This window comes from Cervus elaphus, chromosome 22 (genome assembly GCF_910594005.1).
Source record: "Cervus elaphus chromosome 22, mCerEla1.1, whole genome shotgun sequence".
Lineage (NCBI taxonomy): Eukaryota > Metazoa > Chordata > Mammalia > Artiodactyla > Cervidae > Cervus > Cervus elaphus.
The window spans coordinates 45071291-45092788 of record NC_057836.1 but is presented as its reverse complement, the minus strand read 5'-3'; the positions used below and the strand labels follow the sequence as shown (position 1 = coordinate 45092788).

At 48.0% G+C, this 21498-nt stretch overlaps 1 protein-coding gene across 4 annotated transcripts in view; it reads right to left on the bottom strand.

The window, feature by feature from the left end:
- The window catches only part of LOC122680087 (apolipoprotein L3-like), an 86727-nt gene that overhangs the window by 12137 nt on the left and 53092 nt on the right, over positions 1-21498 (bottom strand). Inside the window, exon 1 of one of the 4 annotated variants that reach the window (XM_043881014.1) lies at positions 3177-3282. The exons of 1 other annotated variant lie outside the window; for it this stretch is intronic. The gene's annotated coding sequence lies outside the window, so the exon portion shown is untranslated. Of the gene's footprint in view, positions 1-949; positions 1066-3172; positions 3283-21498 lie in introns of those variants that run through there. 2 more of the 4 variants (XM_043881013.1, XM_043881016.1) reach the window with 2 other exon arrangements.

The window sequence follows — 21498 nt, the reverse complement described above, 5'->3', positions numbered from 1 at the left end:
AAGAAGACCCCTTTCAAGGGAGATGAATTCCATAGACTGGCATCTCTGCTCCTGCAAAGACAAGGATGCTCTTGAAGATGATTGGAGAAGTGGTCATAAGGGGGCATCCACATATAATAATAATAATAATAAAAGATAATGATTGCTATGAATATGTTTCATTGAGACAGGCTGAGTTTGTGAAAGGCCATGAATTCATAATAAAATTCAAATGAGAGGACTTTAGAAAAGTGTGGCCCAAAAGAGAGACATAAAGGTTAAAAAGAATGCTACTGATTATGCAGGGGATGCAAGATGAAAGAGATATAGGATCGATCCCTGGGCAGGGAGGATCCCCTGGAGGAAGAAACGGTTGCCCATTCCAGGACTCTTACTGGGAAACCCATGGATAGAGGAGGTGGGAGGGCTGCATCCATGAGGCTGCGAAGAGCTGGACACACCTGAGCTGGTACCTTTCTTTTGTCTCTATGGTGCAAAGAACAGTGAATGTGATGGAAATATTCTGTGTTAATTGAATTTAATAATAAAAGGAATCTTGAAGTCTATGGGTAGATTCCTCTCTGTTTATTTACACGAATGTTTACAAAGGATTGAGAAAGAAAGAACCCCTGACATCCCGAGGCTGGCCTGGTGTCCCAACAGGGCGATGCTCTTCTCCTGTTGGATGTAAAGGCTCTCACGGAACTCCAATCTCACATAGGGTCACCCTGAGAGCAGGAGTGAGGAGACAGCAAACACCCATCACTGCGCCCTCACCCACACCTCACCCCCTCCCTTGGCTGAAAAGCATGACTGCTCCATCTTTACCCATTACAGCTTTATCCTCGCTCGGTCTCCCCTCTCCACTAATGGAGTTACAGAGACCCCGTGGTAGTGCTGCCCCCCATTCTCTGCAGCACCCAATCTAGAGCAACCCCATTTCCTTAGAGCTCCCCCCAAATCCCCTTACCTAAGCTCCACTCCTAGAATCTTTCCTTCTACACCCTCCTCTGCGATGCTCACAGCTCCCCCTCAGGAAGAGTGACCACCAGCTTGTGTTTAGGGGGTGTGCCTGGTGGCGAAGGCTGGAGGCAGTGTCATGTGGATGGGTGAGAATTCACAAAGGCAGGCCCTCCTTCAAGAGGATGGGAGAGGAGAGCTGGCTGGTCCCCTGCCTCCGTCTCTGCCCTGAAGCTGCAGGACCCCAGGAGCCAGGCCAGCCTATTGAAATCATGAAACATGAGAAGAGAGTCAAGTCAGAAAGAAGAGGCAGGCTCGGGCAGAAGGGCCGGCTCCTGGATGACGACAGACAATTGTAAATGCATTGAACACTGGACTCATCTTCTGTCCTTCCCTCCCACTCCTGGCCTGGTGCTGACCCTTGTCTGGGGCCTCACATGGGTGTAGATGCTGATAGTGCTTCCTCTGCTGGATTCCTGTCCAGGGCATCCTCCTCTGTTAGTTCTGATCGGTCCCTTTCTGGAAAGGCTGTTGGTGGGAGAGGGGAGGACCGCGGAGAAGCCTGTCCCTGCCCAGCTGCATGGCCAGTCATGCATCCCTCCCCTCCTCATGGGCAGACAGATTCTCCCCAACCATCTCCCTCATGTGCCTGCAGCCATGCTCCCTGGGAAGGGAAAGGAGCATTAAGAAAGTCCCTAGCCTAGCACCCAGACCCTCCTGACTACCCCAGCTCCTGCCTTCCTCACACTCTCTGTCTCCACAGGGCCTGCTGCAGGAGACTGACTCCTCACTTGGCACAGGCTGCCCCTCCCCATGAATTGTGTTTCCCCACTGGCCTCACTATGTGATGGGTTACTTGTCCCTGTAGGCCCAGTTCCTAGCCTCCCTCTGCCAGCTTCCTCCAGTTCCTCTCCAGCTCCTCTTGAACGTCACACTTTCCTGGTCATGTTTCCTTTTTGCTCAGTTCCTCCAGGTCTGAGAACCCTACCCACATCATCAGGGGCCCTGTCTGTTCTCTGCTGCTCCTCTTGTCCAGGACCTCTGGGCACCCTCCACCCTCCTGGGCACAGCCTGGCCAAAATATGAGGGGTGGACCCCTTCTGGGGACAGGAAACCAGCAGCTTCTTGGTGACACAGCACAACCCCACTTCCCCTGTTAAAGTTAGAAAGGGGAGGGAGGGTAGAAGGGGGACAAAGAGGAAGAGAATGGAGAAGAAACTAAAGATCTTAAGCAATCGATCATTCAAAAAGATCCAAATGTAAACCAGAGAGAAAAAACTGAAAGTACTGAAACTCAGGAGTGGCCACAGGACTGGAAAAGGTCAGTTTTCATCCAATCAGGCAGAAAGGCAGTGCCAAAGAATGCTCAAACTACTGTACAGTTGCACTCATCTCACATGCTAGCAAAGTAATATTCAAAATTCTCTAAGCCAGGTTTCAACAGTATGTGAACCATGAATTCCCAGATGTTCAAGCTTGATTTAGAAAAGGCTGTTATACTGATGTCTGTAGAGTTTGCCTTTTTATCTTAATATTGCCACACCGGGATTACATGTGGACCTTGTGCAATGAGCCCTTTTCACTTCTTCCAGCAGGGCCATCTTCCCCACACAGGACCACCCATCACCGACATCCTGAGTACAGGGCTCTTCAAACACAGGAAGCCAATGCCCTTCGACTCCCCGCTTGGTGTCTTGTCCCTCTCCAGGCCGCAGTGTCCCCCGGCACCTGGCAGTGAGCTTGGCATTCAGAGGCACGTTTTTTTCAACAAACCTTGATTCCTTGTATCTGAAAAAAATCCCCTTTCTCCCATCAGCCCCAGCCGAGCTCCCTGGGGAAAGCATCAAGGTGACCAGGTTATAGGAGGGGAAGCTCTGACTCCCTTGTCCTCCTCCACCCTGTCTACTTCCTTTAATTTCCTAAATGGCTGAGTACCCAGAACACACACCTTCCTTCTGGGGGTCGCTGCTCATGTCTCAGGGGTCCACGTCCTGAGCTGAGCCCACCTGAATGGGTGCCGCCCTCCCTCTGCTCTCTTTAGGGGCCCTCGTCTGGGAGGAAGCCCTCAGACACGCCTGCCCCACATCCAGGCTCTGCCCCTGCTTCACCTGCCTCCTCGGCCATGACCTCACCTCTCTGAGCTTCCATTTTCTTCTTTTGTCAGTTAGTGACAACCATCCTTTTCTCAGACAATCGTCCTGAAGATAGGAAGATGAAATGGGCGGGGTCTTACCCACCTGCTTACTCAGGAACCTTCCTCTCTCCGAGTGTGAACAAGATCCAGTTGTTCACATCTGTGCAGATGCAGCCGCCAGCTCTGCGTCTCTGCAATGACCACATACATCCTCTGGGCCCAGATATACTCTGGGAAGCAAAAGTGAGAGCAAAACCCTTATTTCTGAGTGACTCAAGTCAAACAAACACCCTGCCCACCAGGCCCCACCCTGGGCTATTCCCACCCTCCTGCTCACCCTAGAGAAACAAGTCCAGTCTTGACATTCCACTTCCTTCTTGACACAGTCCACCCTGCCTCAGACTCCTTGAAGGAAGACCTGCCACCAATACACCATAGTCCCTTGGCAAATCACTCCTCCATATTTCCATCTTCTCCCCCACCCAACCCCACACTCACCAGCCTGCCTGCCTCATTCACCTTCATGCCACCAGCATGTGGTACAGTCCCAGAACACACCAGTTGGTCAGTCCCTAATGGTCATACTCTGCTGCTGAGGGCTGTGCTCATGTGGCTTCTAAGATTCTCTCACACACGTTCTTCTGCCAGGGACACCTGCTGCATCCAACTAGGAGAAATGCTTTCTGCAAAGTCCAAATCTGGCATCGCCTCCTCTGAGAAGCCTTCCAGGACCTCGCCTGTAGAATCCACTCTTTCCTGTTCTGCTCCCATGGTGCCTGGAAGAGGGGCCTAAGGCCACCCCTCAGCCACTCTGTCCATGTCCTTCCCCCCATCCCTTTTGATCAGATCCCTCTAGACTTAGCCCTGCTGGCAGGGACGGAACTACTGCCTTTAGTCCACATGAGGAGGGCCGGCCTTGGTGGTCACTGCCATTAGGTGAATGCAGAAGTTCGTGGGAAGTGCTGAAAGCACGCTGCCCTTTTCTACCTACCTTGGCTTATCTCCACCTGACAATAGATTTTTTTCTCTCCAAATGGAAGACTTTTATCAGAAAACCAGTGTCCTGGCAACCTAGAGACATCTACAAGAAAGAGCTGGCCCTGTCCCCTGTTTGGTTCCTGAGCAAAGAGCCTCTGAGGACAGAGAGGTCAGTGTGTGCCAGGCGCTGTGCTCACACCATTCACGCCTTTCCTGTTGAACTCTCACACCAGCTCTAGGAGTCCTGGTTCTGTTTCACAGATGAAGAAATGGAGAATCAAGTTCCCACAGTCTGAGAGTCCTGCAGCTGGACTGCTGGTGAACTTCTCGGGTTGCCTCAGGCAGAAGTGACTGCAGTGGACCTGGATGGCCCATGGAGGCCCGCCTGCCCTTCCCCCAGGGCTGCTTCACCCCAGGAAGTGTCCCTGGGCCATTATGGTCCCCACCATCCAGGACTGAGGGAGGGACAGAAGATTATTCCATGAGGAGAGCCAACCATAGTTTGGTCTTAAAGCCAACTGTTATGTATCTGTTGTGTTTTGTAGGTAAGGGAGCTGAGAGGAGGGGAGATGTGGCTTCTTTGTTCCAGCGACTCAGGGACGTGTGTTTGGTGGTAGAGTGTCAGCAGCTCACATCGTGCCAACGTTCACTTGACACCCTGTTCCCAGGGCTCAGGGCCCAGGCCAGGACAGACGCCCCAGAGCCCAGACATAGAGTCTTGGTCCTTTATTGGACTGGAACCTGGTGGTCTGGAGTTGACGATGAGAAAGTGAAAAAAGGAAAGAGGCTTATATTCCCTGGGTTATGCAGTCGGTTTTCACATTCCCGGGAATCAGCCAGAAATAAATAAATAAATAAATAAATAAATAAATAAATAAATAAATAAATAAATAAATAAATAAATATATATATATATAGAGAGAGAGAGAGAGAGAAACAAAGACAGACATGGGGATCCAAGCTTTGATGGAGCAAAGGTGTTTTAATCAACAGGTGTGGGCATATATACTGTCTTACAAGGTAGTTATTCTCAGCAAAGATAAAGATTAAAATTCCAGACTTACAAAACATAAGGCAATCAATATTAAAGAGAGAGAGTTGTAAACAATCACTTTTACCATATGGTTCATAAGGAGGAAGAGGATACTTATCACCATGTTGAAAAACTAACAAAGGAGATGCTTGGATTCCTCAGCCCCAGGAAAGGCTTGCCTTTCCTCTTAACTCCTGAATATTCAGGAATTAGTAAGGAACAGAGGATTCCTGACAGATCCAAAACAGCACACAGGAAGCCTCCTGTTAAATGCTTCCTGACAATTCCCCTTATTTTATTATATTTGTAAAAAAAAAAAAATGTCCTGACCAATTGAGTGTGGTTGGCACCCCACTCCAGCACTCTTGCCTGGAAAATCCCATGGATAGAGGAGCCTGGTAGACTGCAGTCCATGGGGTCTTGAAGAGTCGGGCATGACTGAGCGACTTCACATTCACTTTTCACTTTCATGCATTGGAGAAGGAAATGGCAACCCACTCCAGTGTTCTTACCTGGAGAATCCCAGAGATGGCAGAACCTTGTAGGCTGTTGTCTATGGGGTCGCACAGAGTTGGACACAATAGAAGCGACTTAGCAGCAGCAACAGCAGCAGTATTAAGCAACCTTATAGAAAGGCGACAATAAACAACAAATGTAATTATCAACACAATCACCAAAGTTACAGTTCCAGACCTGATGCTGTGGGTAATACTTTAAAACCATCTTCGTGGGTCTAGCCCGGATAATTTGTTCAGCTAAAGTTTCCAAAGTAGTGGAAGAGGCAGACATTTAGAAAAACTTTTAAAGATTTTCTTTTGCAGTAATTGTACATTCAGAGAGGCATTATCATGTAAATGAAATTTGATTTGTTCCCAGTTGTAGGCACTATGATTGAATTGAACAGGAGGAACACAAAATTGGCAATTAATACAAGCTACAGAACATAAAGTCTTATTAAATTGTAAATTTTTTATGGCTGTAACAAAAGGAAGCAGGACACAGGCCTGTATAAAATACAACTGATTATAGCAAAATAGATAGTTACTATGACTATGACTGGTCCCTGTAAAATGTCCGGTCTAAGTTCCAAGTTTTTCGGTGCTGGTAGCAAGTTCCCACATGCCCCATTGTTCAGGCCCAATTTGTTTATCAAGGACGATTCAAGGAGGAGGAGTGGATGCCATTCCACCCTCAAGCCAGCCAAGAAGTCCTTTGTCATGGTAATGTTTCATTAGTAACCTTTTACATAATGTTTTTTGTTTTTTCCCTAACTCTTTCCCTAAAGTTCCCGTAGTGTAAACATGGTTCACAGACAAAGGGCAGCAATGTCTGAAAGAATTTTTTTTGGAGGCAAGACGAAAGCCCAAGTTTGTCAGCTAACGTTTATGCATAATTTTGCTGGGCCCATGCACAGTGGAAGGACTTCATAGCCTAAAGAAATGTTAATTACTTTTCCCTCCTCCCCAGGGTGTGAGGATTCCAGGGAGGGGGCATATGGGTGGAGTCATTGGTTGATATGATCGGTCTTTTCTCCATCCATTTTATGACCTATAATAAAGGGGGATTGGGTAAGTAAGCCCAGTTAAGTTTGGAAGGCACAGGCTAGCAGGCTGAGCATTGCCAGGAAAATGTATTCAGGACTCAAGGCATTTCCTGTTGAGAGATCAAATTTTTAGCTTGATTAGTAAGGGTTTTTATCTGTCCCCAAGAGGGGAGGTCATAGGGTTGATGCCGCCAAGGGCGGCGCTTTTTGGAGATCTTTACAGTCGCCATGGCCCATATTGGAATTTTTTTCCTCCTGGGATTCTTCCAGTTTTGTCTCCATTTTGAACGTCAGGGGCCCACTTGGGTCAAATCTTTTGAGAGGAAGCCATGTGAGTTCGTTGGATCCATCTGGGGAAATACAAGCATATCCTTTTTCCTGTAAGATTAGTTTCTCAGATTTCCATTGTTTCATTAACCCATCTTGGTACCAAATGGGCAGAGGAAGAGAAGTGTTCTTCAATTCCTCGAAATGCATTTCTGTTCTTGTCAAGATATCTCCTTGTGGCAAGTTTAAAAAATTTAAAACAAATAAAGCTGTATTAACAGTAGTTATAGGTTCAGAAAATATCTTATTTTGGAATCTAGTAAAGTCTGCTCTAGATAAGGAAGACAGTCGTGTTCCTGTGTATTCCCCCTTTTTAAATTTTTTATTTGTAACTTTAGTGTGTGATGTGCTCATTCGACTATGCCTTGTGCCTGTGGATTATAAGGAATACCTGTAATATGTTTAATAGAAAAAGATTGTATGTGTAACATAAATGGGAGAAGTGTGGTTTTTAATAACAGATTGTAGTTTGAAAAAGAGTTGTTCAATAATAGGTTGATTGGAGTTTATGGTGGAAGTTTTTATATTTTTTAATATAAAAACTGAATATGTAGAGTCAGAGACTATATTAATGGCATGAGGATGTAGGCAAATAACTTGAATAAGAGAATATAATTCATTTTGTTGAGCAGAATGGAATTTAGTGTAAAAGACTTTATATTCTTTAAGAGACCAGAATGAAGCTTTGGCATTTTTAGTCCCATCTATATGAAAGAAATGCAAGAAAGAATAAATTTAGTGTTTTTGAAGAAAGTTCACAGCTTACCAGAAGGATAATGAAATGAAATTTCTCCAAAGTATTCTAGAAAAGCTAATTGGAAATTGGTAGAAGTTTGTAATGTGTTTTCAAATTGAGATTTATTTGTAATAGTTTTATTAAAGTATAAAGGAGATAGAGAAAGCTTCTGACATAGGCATCAGAAGGGGGCAGAAAGAGTATTTTCCTGCTAGTTTTCAGCTGGATGTTATATAGTCATTAGCAGTCTGTTAATGAAAAGAAAGGAATGTCTTAAAATTTAAATGGCACCAGGCCCCTCATTCATAAGATGTATTTTGGGATAATCTTGGTACTAGATGACTTGTCCCGGGCCATAAAAAGATTGACATGAATCTTGAAGAAAGGCAGATTACCATACAAATAGTTTTGTTTACATAGATTAGGGGAACAGTATCTGAGTATAACATACTGGTTTGTCAAGTAGGTTCTGAGCCATTACGCGGAACTGACTTAAAGACAGAGTCTGGGGTAAATGTATAGCATATTAACATAGCTTAAGACAAACATTTCCATAAGAAAAATGTACTGGTTAACTCAGGGTTTAAGAATAGTTAACTTTAAGTGAAACCAGGTGTCATTATGGCAACACAGTATATTAAGAGAAACCTCCTTTTAAATTTGTATAGAGAAGGAAAAAAAAATATCAGTTTGTTTCCTCCTGCCGCTTAAGAGAGATAAAAATGTCTGACACTTGCAGCCTATTTTTTCCATTTGGAGACACCTGGCCTTCCTGCCTGTTAAGTCAAACTAGATCGGCCAAGTGAAAGACCGAAGGTTTGTGGGGGCAGGGGCCCAAAAAGTCTGGTAGGTATTTTAGAGGGGACTGCTTGAGAGTAAAGGAGAAAGTAATTTAGGGCTGTTATATCGACGGCAGCACTGTTGGATGTTGAGGGTTTGAGGGAAAAGATGGAATTTGTCCCTGGTTTTTGTTGAAGAGGACCTGGGGGGTCTCCTGATTGGAATTTTCCAGAATAGGTTTTCCTTTAATGTCAAACTTAGGTTTACACTCTTTGGCCCAATGCATTTCTCTACAGCAGCAAGGGAAGATTTTTGGAAGTTTTTCTTCTTCTTCTTCTTTTTTTTTTTTTTTTTTTAGCTTTCTTAGGGCAGTTCCTTTTTAAATGCTTCTTATCTCCACATGTAAAGCATCCTTTATTTTCCTTTTCTTAAGGCAGCAACCATTGTTTCAGCTAGCATTTGCATTTTTGAATCTCTGATCCTATATTGTGAGAAGCCTTCAAATAATCAAAAATCGTCTCGGTCTCACGAATTGGGGCTACAGCCTTTTGACATTTCTGATTTGTATTTTCATAAAGAAGTAATTTTTCTAGTTGCCTTTTAGGTTTGTTTGTTTTTATTTCTCCCCGCATAATTATTCACTAGGTCTTAAGTAACGTAGAAATAGTGAGGGGGCTTTCCAGCCAATTGACCCATGTCTTGGTACTTAACGGCCTCAATAGGCCCTCTGGGATCACTCCGTCCAAATCTGCCACGTGTACTAGAGTCCCTGTTTGGGCGCCACTTATTGGTCCTTCATTGGACGGGAACCTGGGAGTCTGGAGTCGACGATGAGAAAGTGAAAGAAGGATAATATTCTCTGGGTTAAGCAGCCGGCTTCCACGTTCTAGGGAGTCAGACAGAAAAAAAAAAATTATATATATATATAGAGAGAGAGAGAGTAAGAAAGACACGGGGACCCAAGCTCTGACGGAGCAAAGGTGTTTTAATCAACATGGTGTGAGCATATACACTGTCTTACAAGGTAGTTATTCTCAGCAAAGATAAAGATTAAAATTCCAGACTTACAAAACATAAGGTTATCCATATTAAAGAGAGAGAGTTGTAAACAATCACTTTTACCATATGGTTCATAAGAAGGAAGAGGGGACTTATCACCATGTTGAAAAACTAACAAAAGAGATGCATGGATTTCTCAGCCCTGGGAAAGGCTGGCCTTTCCCCTTAACTCCTGAATATTCAGGAATTAGTAAGGAACAGAGGATTCCTGACAGATCCTCCTCCTTTCCAGAGCTTGGGGTCCTCTGGGGACAGCCGGCTCTGGGTGTCACCCCTATAGAAGGGACACAGGGAGGAACAGTGGGAGGCAGGAGCTTTCCTGGAGGGAAAATCCAAGCCCAGTCATCCCTCCCGCCTGCTTACTTTAAACCTCAGGCAGAAATTCAGGGGCAGGGAAAGCCATGTGGGCCTCCCCGGGGGGAATCTGACAACATGAGGGTGCCCAGGCCCAGCTTCCTAACTGCCCTCCACCACAGGATAGCTGCGGACCCTGAGTGAGGATCAGGCTGGGTGGGGTGGGTGTCCCGGGACTCACCTCCTGGCCAGGTAGCCCCAGCAGCAGGCCTGGAAGCCGATGATGATGTCCGTGATCCTCAGGTTCTGCTCCTCCTACAGGTGGGCCAGCACGCTGGCCCCGGAAGAAGACCTTGCTCTGGCTGATGTGGTACAGGTTGCTGTCGAGCTCCAGGTCTTCCATCCAGAAGAGGAGAGCCGGCTGCTGACCATGTGCCACCCCCGCCACCACGGAGCCCTGGAGCAAGGCCAAGGCCGGGGGAGGGGCCTGGAGCCAGGGCTGGCCCTGCTGCTCTGTGGGCAGCCTCCTCCTGGTGCAGGGAGAGTAGGGCTGAGGGGACGCAGGAGGGGGCAGGTGGGGGTTAGCACGGGACAGGTAACAAGTGAAAGCCACAGAGAAATATAGAACCTCGGCCCTCTAGGGACCTTACCTGCTGGAGTCTCTGCCCACATGCATTTCTAACAAAGGTGGCAGTAGATAGTGGGGCTTAGGAGGCATTACCTTAGGGAAGCATTAGGCATTCACTAGGGAAACAGTGTCCTTGTTTGTTTATTTGACTGCCCTGGGTCTTCATTGCTGTGGGAGCAGGGGGTGCTTTCTCTAGTTGCAGCGAGTGTGCTATTCTTCATTGAGTACATGGGTGTCTCATTGCAGTGGCTTCTCTTTTTGCAGAGCACGGGTCTAGGGTGCGGGCTCCGAAGTTGCGGTGCCATGAGCTTAGTTGCTCTGCAGCATGTAGGATCTTCCCGGACCAGGGATCAAACCTGTATCCCCTGCATTGGCAGGCAGATTCTTTACCACTGGACCACCAGGGAAGTCCCAAAAGGTTTCTTTTGAAAAGGTACTTTAAAGTCAAGACTGGCTTCAACGTCCTTCAGAAGCAGGCGGAGCTAAGCAGGGGAGGCTGAGCAGTGTGGGGCCATGTGCAGGGTGATGGGCAACAGCACAGGTGGCTTGAGAGCCTCACTGGTCAGTACAAGGTGCTCTTCACCAATTGTCCTTGTCGGAGAGGCTGGGTCCAGATCAGCTCCACAGGCATCTGAGTGTAACCAGGTGCTAGATATTCAGTGTCAGCAGCGCATCTTCCTGAGAAAACTGGTGCATTCTAAGTATGGACCTCTGCAGATGCAAGACACCCCTGTGCTCTGAGGTCTAAGCCCTGGGAACAAGCCAGCTGGAGGCTGTGTGCCAGTTGGTATGAAGGCAGCTCTGTGAACTTCAAGGCGTTTGTGAGAACTAGGAGCAGCAGCTTAAAACCACCAAACTCAGGGTCAAGTGAGGAGCTAAAAACCTCCAATACAGGCCCTGCCAGAAGGGACTCAGGTCCTGGGTGCAGGGCATACCTGTGCTCATCTCTCCCCACATTGGAAAGGACAGCAGGTGGCAACAGACAGCCCCATGGCCTGGGCTCCAAGGAGGTGGGTCCACCAACCTGGGCCCAGGATGAGTTGTGTTACAGATACAACATGCTTGCTTCACTTCCTCCTGAAACAGGATACCCTGTGTTCTCCTGACCAATCAACTCAACATGGATCAGGGAGGAGGCTCAAGGCACCCGGAGGCCACACCCAGGATGGCCCTTCCCAGGTGGGGGCTGTGGCCACTCTCCTGGACCCTGGGCCCAGCTTCCTCCTGTTCTCCGTGGGGGTGATACCACCTGCTCTCAGGGGGCAGTGAGGACCTGATGAGGACCCAGGTGATGGTGCTGACACAGCGATGGCCCAGCCCAGGTTCCGCAGGTGTGAATTTCCCCAAAGGAAAGAGGAATAGGGAGTGGAATCCCAGTGAAGACTGGTATCAGGGGAGTAATGCTCCTGGAGGTCCTGGTCTCTACTGCACCTCCTTGCCGCCTGCACATATATAACATGCATGCAGAACACTGAGAAAGGAGCCCAACAGAGCAGGAGAAGCACTAGCATTGAACTGGGGCCCTTTACCCCTGACACCCCTGCAACACGTAGCAGGTGGAGATGATTCGTGTTTGTCTCCAGCTGGGGAAGTGGGCAGTGTACTTACTGTCGTGTGTGGGATGGTTGGACCCAGGATAGGGTGAGGGGAATCATTTCCATTGGTCTGAGAAGAGGGCACGTTGTGCACCCAGGAAGCACTAAATCTGGAGTCTCTCTTCCCGAGACTCTCCCCTCAGGGTTCAGGTCCCTGTTAACCATTCATCTTCCTCATCCTTCAGCCTAACCTATTGGTCCCAGAATATAGTCCTCAGACCCAAGCTCCTCTGTCTCCTGGGAACCTGACACTGAGATTCCAGGTGCTTGAACCTAAGCTCCCAGCTGGAAGGGGCCTCTGGGGACAGACCGTGAGCTCCTGCAGGGGGACCTGCCCTACTTTCTGTACTTGGTGAACTGTGCAGGTTTGGGGGCTTCTTTCCTTTCTCTGACCTGGCCTGCATCCCTCCAGCACACGCTCTTCTGTACTCACTTAGCCAGACTCAGTCTCTGTTGCTCAGAAGCACAGGGATCTCACCTGAGACACGGGTCACTGTGGAATTGCATCATCTGCTCATTGAGCTGGATGGGGTCCAGCTCTAAGTGTTTCGGGGTACATGGGGATGGACACTGAATGGTTCTGTATCCAGGCACTGGATCCAGAACCCTCCCCAGGAGAAGTCTGTGCAGGATTTGAATTCCCCAGGAGCTTACAAAGAATTAAAGAAGGAATGAAACTCATGATTCGGTGATCAGAGAGATGATGGCCATAACTGCTGACATCTTCAGGAAGGAATGGGAGGGCTGACTGAAGTCTCAGGGAAACACTGGCTGAGAGGGAGTCAGAGGCACTGAGGAAAGTCTACTGAGGGAGGTTTGGACAAAAGTCTGGAGAAGGCTCTGCAGCACGTGGGGAGGGACTTAGGAGACATCCTGGGATCATTTCTAGGTCCCGGGTTTCTGGCTTCCTGCCCTGAGCTCCAGGCGAGGGAGACTGTTAGGTGGTCACAAGCTCCACACATGGAAACACAGAGAGTCAGTGCCCCGTGGAGCAGGCCTGTGGGGGTGAGAACAACACCCAGATGACCCTCTCTCCTCCCTGGAGAGGAGGAGCCTGAGGCATCCCGTGAAGGCTCCTGAGAAGGTCCAGGTAGGTGCAAGCCCAGATGGTTGACCAGGTCAGAACATGGCCTTGGGTGGCCTTTCCCTCCATCCCTGATCCCATCGCCCAGCCCCTCAGTCCTGTTCCTGGGGATTGAGTGAGCCTGGCGTCCTGCTCTGCCCTTGGGGGACCCCAGGCTCCTGCACATTGCTTTGGTCTGCAATTAGGCTTCGGCATCTGTGCTCAGAGTCATGGGTAGCCATTGCGGAGGCGAAAGCAGTTGCTGCTAAGGTCGATATTCTTTTTTTTTTAAATTTATTTTTAATAGTTGGAGGCTAATTACTTTACAATATTGTAGTGGTTTTTACCATACATTGACATGAATCAGCCATGGATTTACATGTGTTCCCCATCCCGATCCCCACTCCCACCTCCCTCCCCATCCCATCCCTCTGGGTCTTCCCAGTGCACCAGCCCTGAGAACTTGTCTCATGCATCCAACCTGGCCTGGTGATCTGTTTCACCCTTGATAGTATACTTGTTTCAATGCTATTCTCTCAGAACATCCCACCCTCGCTTTTCCCACAGAGTCCAAAAGTCTGTTCTGTACATCTGTGTCTCTCTTTCTGTTTTGCATATAGGGTTATCGTTACCATCTTTTAAAATTCCATATATATGCATTAGTATACTGTATTGGTCTTTATCTTTCTGGCTTACTTCACTCTGTATAACGGGCTCCAGTTTCATCCATCTCATTAGAACGGATTCAAATGAATTCCCTTTAATGGCTGAGTAATATTCCATTGTGTATATGTACCATAGCTTCCTTATAATTGGCAGGACATGGAAGCAACCTAGATGCCCATCAGCAGACGAATGGATAAGGAAGCTAAGGTCGATATTCTTATGGGTCATTCTAGCCGGTGTGGGGAATAGATGAGTGGGTGCAGGGCAGTGCCTCAAGGTAAACACAGGAAGACAGTTCTGGCAGCTCCTGCAGGAGTCCTGGTGAAACATGAAGGCATCCTGGGTGATGTGTGTGCTATCTCTCTCTGCCCCTCTGTTTACGGCTGACCCCCACCCCCGCCCCCATACCTGCACACAAGCCCTCTGCTCTCAATCAGCCTTGGGTGCCCCGTGTCCATCCTGGTCCCCGGGGCTGGAGGAGGAGTATCCCCGTGCTTAGCCCAAGTCAGAAGACATGGGCTCCCCCGGGTGTGCCATGGGGCCTGCGGGGCTCCAGGGTCTGAGGGAAACGACTGAATGGGAGCCCAGCAGGCAGGCAGGAGGAGCCATGGAGGACGTGCTCCCTGAGATCCTGTGAGACAGGCTCACGGGGAAGGAGCTCAGGGCTCTGGACTCAGGTGAGCCCCATCAGTCAACACAAGGAAACCTCAGTGAATCAGTCCTATTTATTAAAATAAAGTCTAAAGAACACAAGGTGAGGAGATCCAGTGTTAGTCATCTGTCGTGTCTGACTCTTAGTGACCTCATGGGCTGCCAGACTCCTTTGTCCATGGAATATTTCCAGGCAAAAATACTGGAGTGGATTGCCATTTCCTTCTCCAGGGGATCTTCCCAACCCAGGAATCGAACACTTGTCTCCTGTATTGGCAGGTGGATTCTTCACCACTGAGTCACCTGGGAATCCCATGGAAAAGCATGGAGTTTCCTTAAAAAACTAAATATAGAGTTATTGTATGAGTCAGCACTTCTGGAAAAGACAAAAGCTCCAATTCAAAAAGTAACATGCACTCCAGTGTTCAGAGCAGCACTGTTTATAATAGCATGGAAGCAACCTAAGTGTCCATCAATAGACGAGAAAAGATGTGAAATAACTGGCATAGTACCCAGCCATAAAAGAATAAAATAATGCTGTTTTTAGTTGCTTGGATTGACATAGAGATTATTGTAAATGAAGTAAGTCAGTCAGAGAAAGACAAATATTGTATGACCTCAATTGTATGTGGAATCTAAAAAGTAGTACAAATGAACTTATTTACAAAACAGAAACAGACTCACAGACAAAGAAAACAAACTGATGGTACAAAATAGGAAAGGGGAGGAAGGGTAAATGGGAATATGTGATGAACAGGTGCACATTGTCATACGTAAAATAGATAAGCAATCAAGATTTACTGTACAGCACACAAAACTACATGTATAATCAATACATTTGGCTGCACACCAGAAACCCACACAATACCGTAAGTCACCTACACTTCAATAAAAACAAACAAACAAACAAAAGAAGTCACTGCCTAATTAATAACAACCTGCTGGAATCGAAGGTGAGGTGATGCTGGAGACATGGGGCTAGAGAACACCACCAGGTGGAGACTCTTCTTGCTGGGACGTCACACCCTGAGGAGGGCGATAGAGGAGCCCCGGCTACTTCTCCTGGATCCCAACAGTCCTCACCCTTTGACTTTCTCTCATTTTTAACCCTTTCGTATTCCTGGCCTTCCACAGCTAGTTCCACCTGCCTTTCCCTTTATTGTACCCCCAGTGTGTTCTTCAGTCCAAAAGAAGTGGTTTCTCCCCCCCCCCTCACTCTTTAGCCCCCCTCCTCCCTCAGTCCAGGCTCCAGGCTCTTGCTTTGTCCTCATCTGCCACCTGCATCCATCCCTCCCTTCTCAGCTCCAGAAATGCCAAATTCCTAACACCCAGGACCATCAGTGTTGTCTCCCCTCCTTTTCTCCTCTAACAAGCTGCCTCTGAGACACCCAGCACATGTCCCTGGTCCCTGCACTCCTCTGGGGGTGGGGGAACTGAGCCCTTCTGCAGATTCTCATGGATCTCAGTGAGTAACTCCAATATGCTTTCCAACTCCCAGGCCCACTGCCTCACCTTTTCAGCTGACTCTGCCTTTGCTCCACGGTGTAAATGTATTGACTCTTTCACCAGGAAGCCCACATCTATCACAATGCCGATACCTGACAGGACTATGCCAGTGATATGGGCTTCTTTTGTCATTGCTAAAGCCATGCTGCCAAAAGTTTTCCGCACCTGAACACTGCCATGAATGATGTTTTTCCCTTTGGTTATAAAGATCTTGACTTTGGCTGCTAAGGCAGGGCTGGCTTTAATCACCTTGATGAATTGGACTTGCTTCTCAGTGTATTGTAGGGCAGTGATGAGTGAATTCATTGCAGAAATAATTTGAGGTTTCCTTTTAAGGAGTACATCCTTGATTACCTTCCATCTCTTCCTGTCATGGGACAGCAGTTGAGTGGTTTTGATTTCCACTGATGACGTGTTTACTTGTTCCACGATGCTGGTGGACACATTGGTCACAGCAGCCGCTATGCCCAGCACTAACCCAGTGGCCATGAGAGGCAGAGTGGCCCCCATTGTCAGAGGTGCCAGAGCCAGGCCAAGGACACTGAGGATGCCAGACACAGTGCCAGTGGAGTGGGCCACCACCTTGGAAATCGTGCAGTCCTTGTGTAACTTGTCAACTTTGTTCGCAAAAGCATGGATTTTTTTCTGTGTCTTCCTCCAGGTCCTGTTTCATCACAGGAAACTCCTCCAAAAACTTCTTTCTGTCCAGCTGGTCTTCTTTGAGTGTCTCTGGGTCCTTTCCACTCAAGTTTGTTTTCAGCCTGTTCAGATATTCATGTAATGCCTCTGCCTCCTCCCTGTAATAATGATGATCAAGGAATTAAGACAATTTGTTTGTCTGTAAAAATAGGCTGGACAGGATCTATTCTGCATAAATTACAGAAATTATTTAATTAAATGTTTATAAGTGTTTCTTTTTACATTAAGCACATATTCAGACATTGAAGATGTTCCATATACTTATTCAATGGTGGAAAAAATAAGCCAAAATCATATTAGCATACAGTTAAAGTAGGTATTTGGTTTAGAACTCAGGGGCAGGTCAAAACCATCACTTGCCAGGAGTTGGTAGGGTGGGAATTCCACAGAGAAACAAAGAAAAGTTTGATTTGAGCAGAAAACCCTTCATTCATGGACCTTAGAGTGTAGCAAAGAGTCAATCTGCTCCTAGCCATTGATTCTGGGAAGTGGTCCCTAAGCCCCTAGAACATTCTTGCTGATAGGAGTGTCTTCATCTGCTCGGGCCTTTGGCCACTGGACAAACAGAAAAGGTGACATTCACGATGGGGGCCTCTGGGTCATGTGGTATCAGTTCTGACCTCTGGACAAGCTGGACTCTAGGGCATTAGTCTGACCGCCGGGAGGAGCTAGAGACCACAGGTTAGGATAATTTGTTTTGCATGAGATTCCCTGGAAGACAGTTCTCTGTGTATCCTGCTGCACACTGATTCCAAGGCTGGAAAGCATCCTGGGGACAACGGAAGCTTTGTGTGTGAAACCCGCCCAGACTTTGCCCTGTGGCTGAAACTGCATCCTTTCCTGTAATAAACCATAACCGGGATGACGGTATCTTCAGTGAGTTCTGAGAATGCTTCTAAGGAATTTTCAACCTGAGGGTGATTATGGGAACCCCCAAACTTGCTACTGGTGTTAAATGTAAGGACAGTCCTGGGAACTGTGCCCTCAGATTTAGCAGGTTGCCTAACTCTGCATACTTAGGAAAAAAAAAAAAAAACACCAAAAGTCAGAAGAAGATGTCACCTTTAAGATCATTTTGCCTGGCATCTGCTGTCTTCTAAGGCTTGTGCCCTTGATCTTTCCATTGAAAAGTCACTGGGTCCATCCACTTCCCCAGCTGACAGGGAAGCAGGAGATGTGCTGTGAGCCCTGGTTCCCTTGGACTCTCCAGCTCACCTCACTGACTCCTGACCCATCACCCAGCATCCTTGACCTCTTGGATGTTACATGTTAGCTGGTAAATGGGCCTGCACCCCAAGGCCATGTGCAACTTTATACACCCTCTCCAAGACTCAAGAAACTTGAGGGAACATCCATCTGAATTGTTAATCCTGAAGAGACCGGCACTTGCACAGCTGGTGGAGGAAGTGTTTTCCTCCTGGGTGGGGATGCGTGAGGCTCCTCAGAATCCCTCAAATGACACACAATCGCAGCCACTCACTGTGGGCCTGGAGGGCTCACTGAGCCACACTGCTTTCCCACTGTCAGGGCCGCTCCATGTAGACTAGAAGATGGTCCCAGATGGAGTGAGAACCCAGGTCCCAGGCAGGGTGTGGAGGACATGATCACCCAGGGCCCTTCTAGCTCAGCGTGAAGGGATCCCATCAGGGAGGGAAGAAATATATTCCCTCCCACTCCTGGAACCTCTGTTAGCATCACAGCCCCTTCAGTCCTGTGTCCTCGGGGCCCACTCTCCTCACTCTAGTCCTCATCCTGTTGCCCAAGCCTGTCTACTCGTTCTCCAACCTGGACCCTCTGCTCCACCCTGACCCTTGGGTCTGACCCTGGTCCAGGCCTCCCTGAGCCTTTGGATGAGATGGTTGCATTTGCTTCCCCACCTCTGACCTGCATTTCACTCTGAGGCCATCACCATAGTCCATCAGATTGAATTGCTATTCCCACTGGACACAGGACAGATCTGAGACTCCAAGATATAATCCCAGAGCCCCAGAGCTGGCAGGGCTAGAGCCAGGACCCCACGAGCTCCACCCAGTTCCTCTCCAGCCTCTCTGGTGTATGGGCCTGTTGGATCTTCCAGGGTTGTTACAATTCCTACGATGGGGAAGGAAAGGGCTCTAGTCAGAATCCACAGGAACACAAAAGGATGTTGGTGGGATTTACTGACTTGTTTGAAAGTGAGCTCTGCTTTGTCCTCATCTCTAGGAAAAAGATCCTTGGCCCCTATCTCTTCCCAAGAAGTTTTTTCAAAGTTAATATTAATTGAGCACTACTCTGTGTCAGCCATTATGCAAAGCACTTTGCATGCATGATCTCAGTGTCTTCACAATAAAACGGGACAGATGAAGAAACTAAGGCCAAGAGTAGTTCAGTAACATGTCCAAGGTCACATAACCTGACCCTGTAGCAGGTTTCACCTCTTCTCACCCCGAGGCCGTTCACTGCCAGCAAATGACATGAAGGAAGCACTGCTATTGGGATCTTGAGAAGAAACACGCTTGACTCCAACTATAGGATGCTGCGTGGAGGAGGTATGCCTGCCAGGAGGAAACTAGCCAGGGGCAGAGGAATCTGAGTGACATTCCTGGTGCACCCATGCATGTTACCTGGGTAAATTGGCCTTAGCCACAAATCTCTCCCAGTTTTGGGTTAGGAGCTTCAGTTTATTTTCTGTGTCCTGGGAAAGCTCAGCGACAACTTGATAAACATTTTCACTCTCTAGATGGAAAAAGAAAAGAATAAAATTAGAAGAAACTGTGGTGGAATGCAAACGGCATTGAGTAGCTTACTCTTTGGAAGAAAAGTTATGACCAACCTAGACAGCATATTAAAAAGCAGAGACAGTATTTTGCAAACAAAGATCTTTCTAGTCAAAGCAATGGTTTTTCCAGTAGTCATATATGGATGTGAGAGTTTTATATAAAGAAAGCTGAGCACCGAAGAACTGATGCTTTTGAACTGTGATACTGGAGAAGACTCTTGAGAGTCCCTTGGACAGCAAGGAGATCCAACCAGTCCATCCTAAAGGAAATCAGTCCTGTGTGTTCATTGGAAGGTCTGATGTTGCAGCTGAAACTCCAATACTTTCACCACGTGATACAAAGAACTGACTCATTTGAAAAGACCCTAATGCTGGGAAAGATTCAAGGTGGGAGGAGAAGGGGAAAACAAGATGAGATGGTTGGACGGCATCACTGACTCAATGGACATGAGTTTGAGTAAACTCTGTGAGTTGGTGATGGACATGGAGGCCTGGCCTGCTGCAGTCCATGGGTTGCAAAGAGTTGGACACGACTGAGCGACTGAACTGAACTGAACTGAAAATGTGTTGAAGGTCCATCTTCCTGACCAAAGGTCCCTGGTGTTATGGGTGGGGACATATGTGTCCCCTCTTCCCCAATTCATATGTTGAAGCTCTGACCACCCCTCCCTGAGGACTGAGGTGGCACAGTCAAGACCTGAGCTCAGTTCAGAGTCCCCTGACCCTTGCGGAGTGGCTGAGGAGGAGGGGGTGGCAGGGCGAGAACTGGAGGAAACAGCCTCTGTGGTGACACCCCAGGGTCTGGGAGCAGAAGGAGGCTTGGAGCAAGGGACAGGGCAGGAGAAGCTCCAGGGATGTTGGGGGACCTCCTCTCCCTCTCCCGCCTGACCTTGGGGATCCCCATCAGCTGTCCCCCTCACCATGGGCTGTCTTGGCCTCAATTCTGAGTCCCTTGCTGGATGGCAGTGGGGGAGGAAGTAGGCTCTGTGCTGCGGTGCCCTGAGGACAGGGTTGGGATTGAGGCTGTATGGATAGGATCCCAAATGTGGGGGGCTCCCCTGGCCTCTCTGGAGGGCTCCAGAATGCTCAGCCACCCCCTTCTTGGTTTTTGATTCCTTTGTGGGTTGTCTCAGCCTGGAGGCACCACACTCGATTCTGGATCACAAGCGAAAACCAGTCAGACAAGAGATAGCTGACTACCTGAGCAGTACAAGAGGTCTATTGAGCTCATGGTGGCAGCAGCAGTGTCTCGGAGATGTCGCTTCGGCTCACCCGTCCAAGTCAGGCTGGAAGAAGGTATGGCTTCACCCTTGTGGGAGAGAAAACAGACGGTGGGCTAGATCACACGTGAGCAGGGGCTGCAGGGAGCAGCGAGGGGGGAGGTCTCTGGTGGGTTCCCCTGGGACGGCCACCAGTGCCACCGGGGACTTAACCCTTTGTGTTTCTCTGTCCCCTGGGCTCTGCTGCCTGTTAGTTAAGAAAAGTCACTCACCTCTTACAGCTCCTTCCAAGCTGAGTCAGAGTCCTGCTCTCCTGTTGGGGCCCAGGGAGAAGGTAATCAGACAGGAGACAGCCATCTGTGAAGTTATAGGAGGAATAAAACCAGAGACAGAAGAACACAGAAAGGAACATAGAAAGGAAACTATGGAAATTATGGGAGGTGAGAACAGCTGTGCCACTAATTGGTAATAGCTAATATTGATTCAGTGTCTATGATGTGCAGGCTCCTGAAACTCACCTAAACATAGGTCAGCCCAAGATTTCATGCTGGTGCCAGAGCCTGGACTTGAATCCAAGTCTTTCTGATTCAAATAGCATGCTAATGATAACTATATAATTATATACAATATACAAAATATACAATATACAGAAATACTTACCTGGGGATATATGTTAATTGGTAAATGACTCTTTTTATTCCAAAATGATGTCTTGCTCCCTGTGCTTGAGTCTCTGCCTCTATAAAGTTTCTGGAGCTGCAGCTCCCACAGCCCACATCCTCCTTGCTTCTGCAAGAGCCTTTATCCCACAAGCCCCATCCCTGCAGCCCTGCCCTGGGCCGCTGAGGACCTGGATATTGCCCAGTCCTCTCTGCTGTCCTCCCCTGAC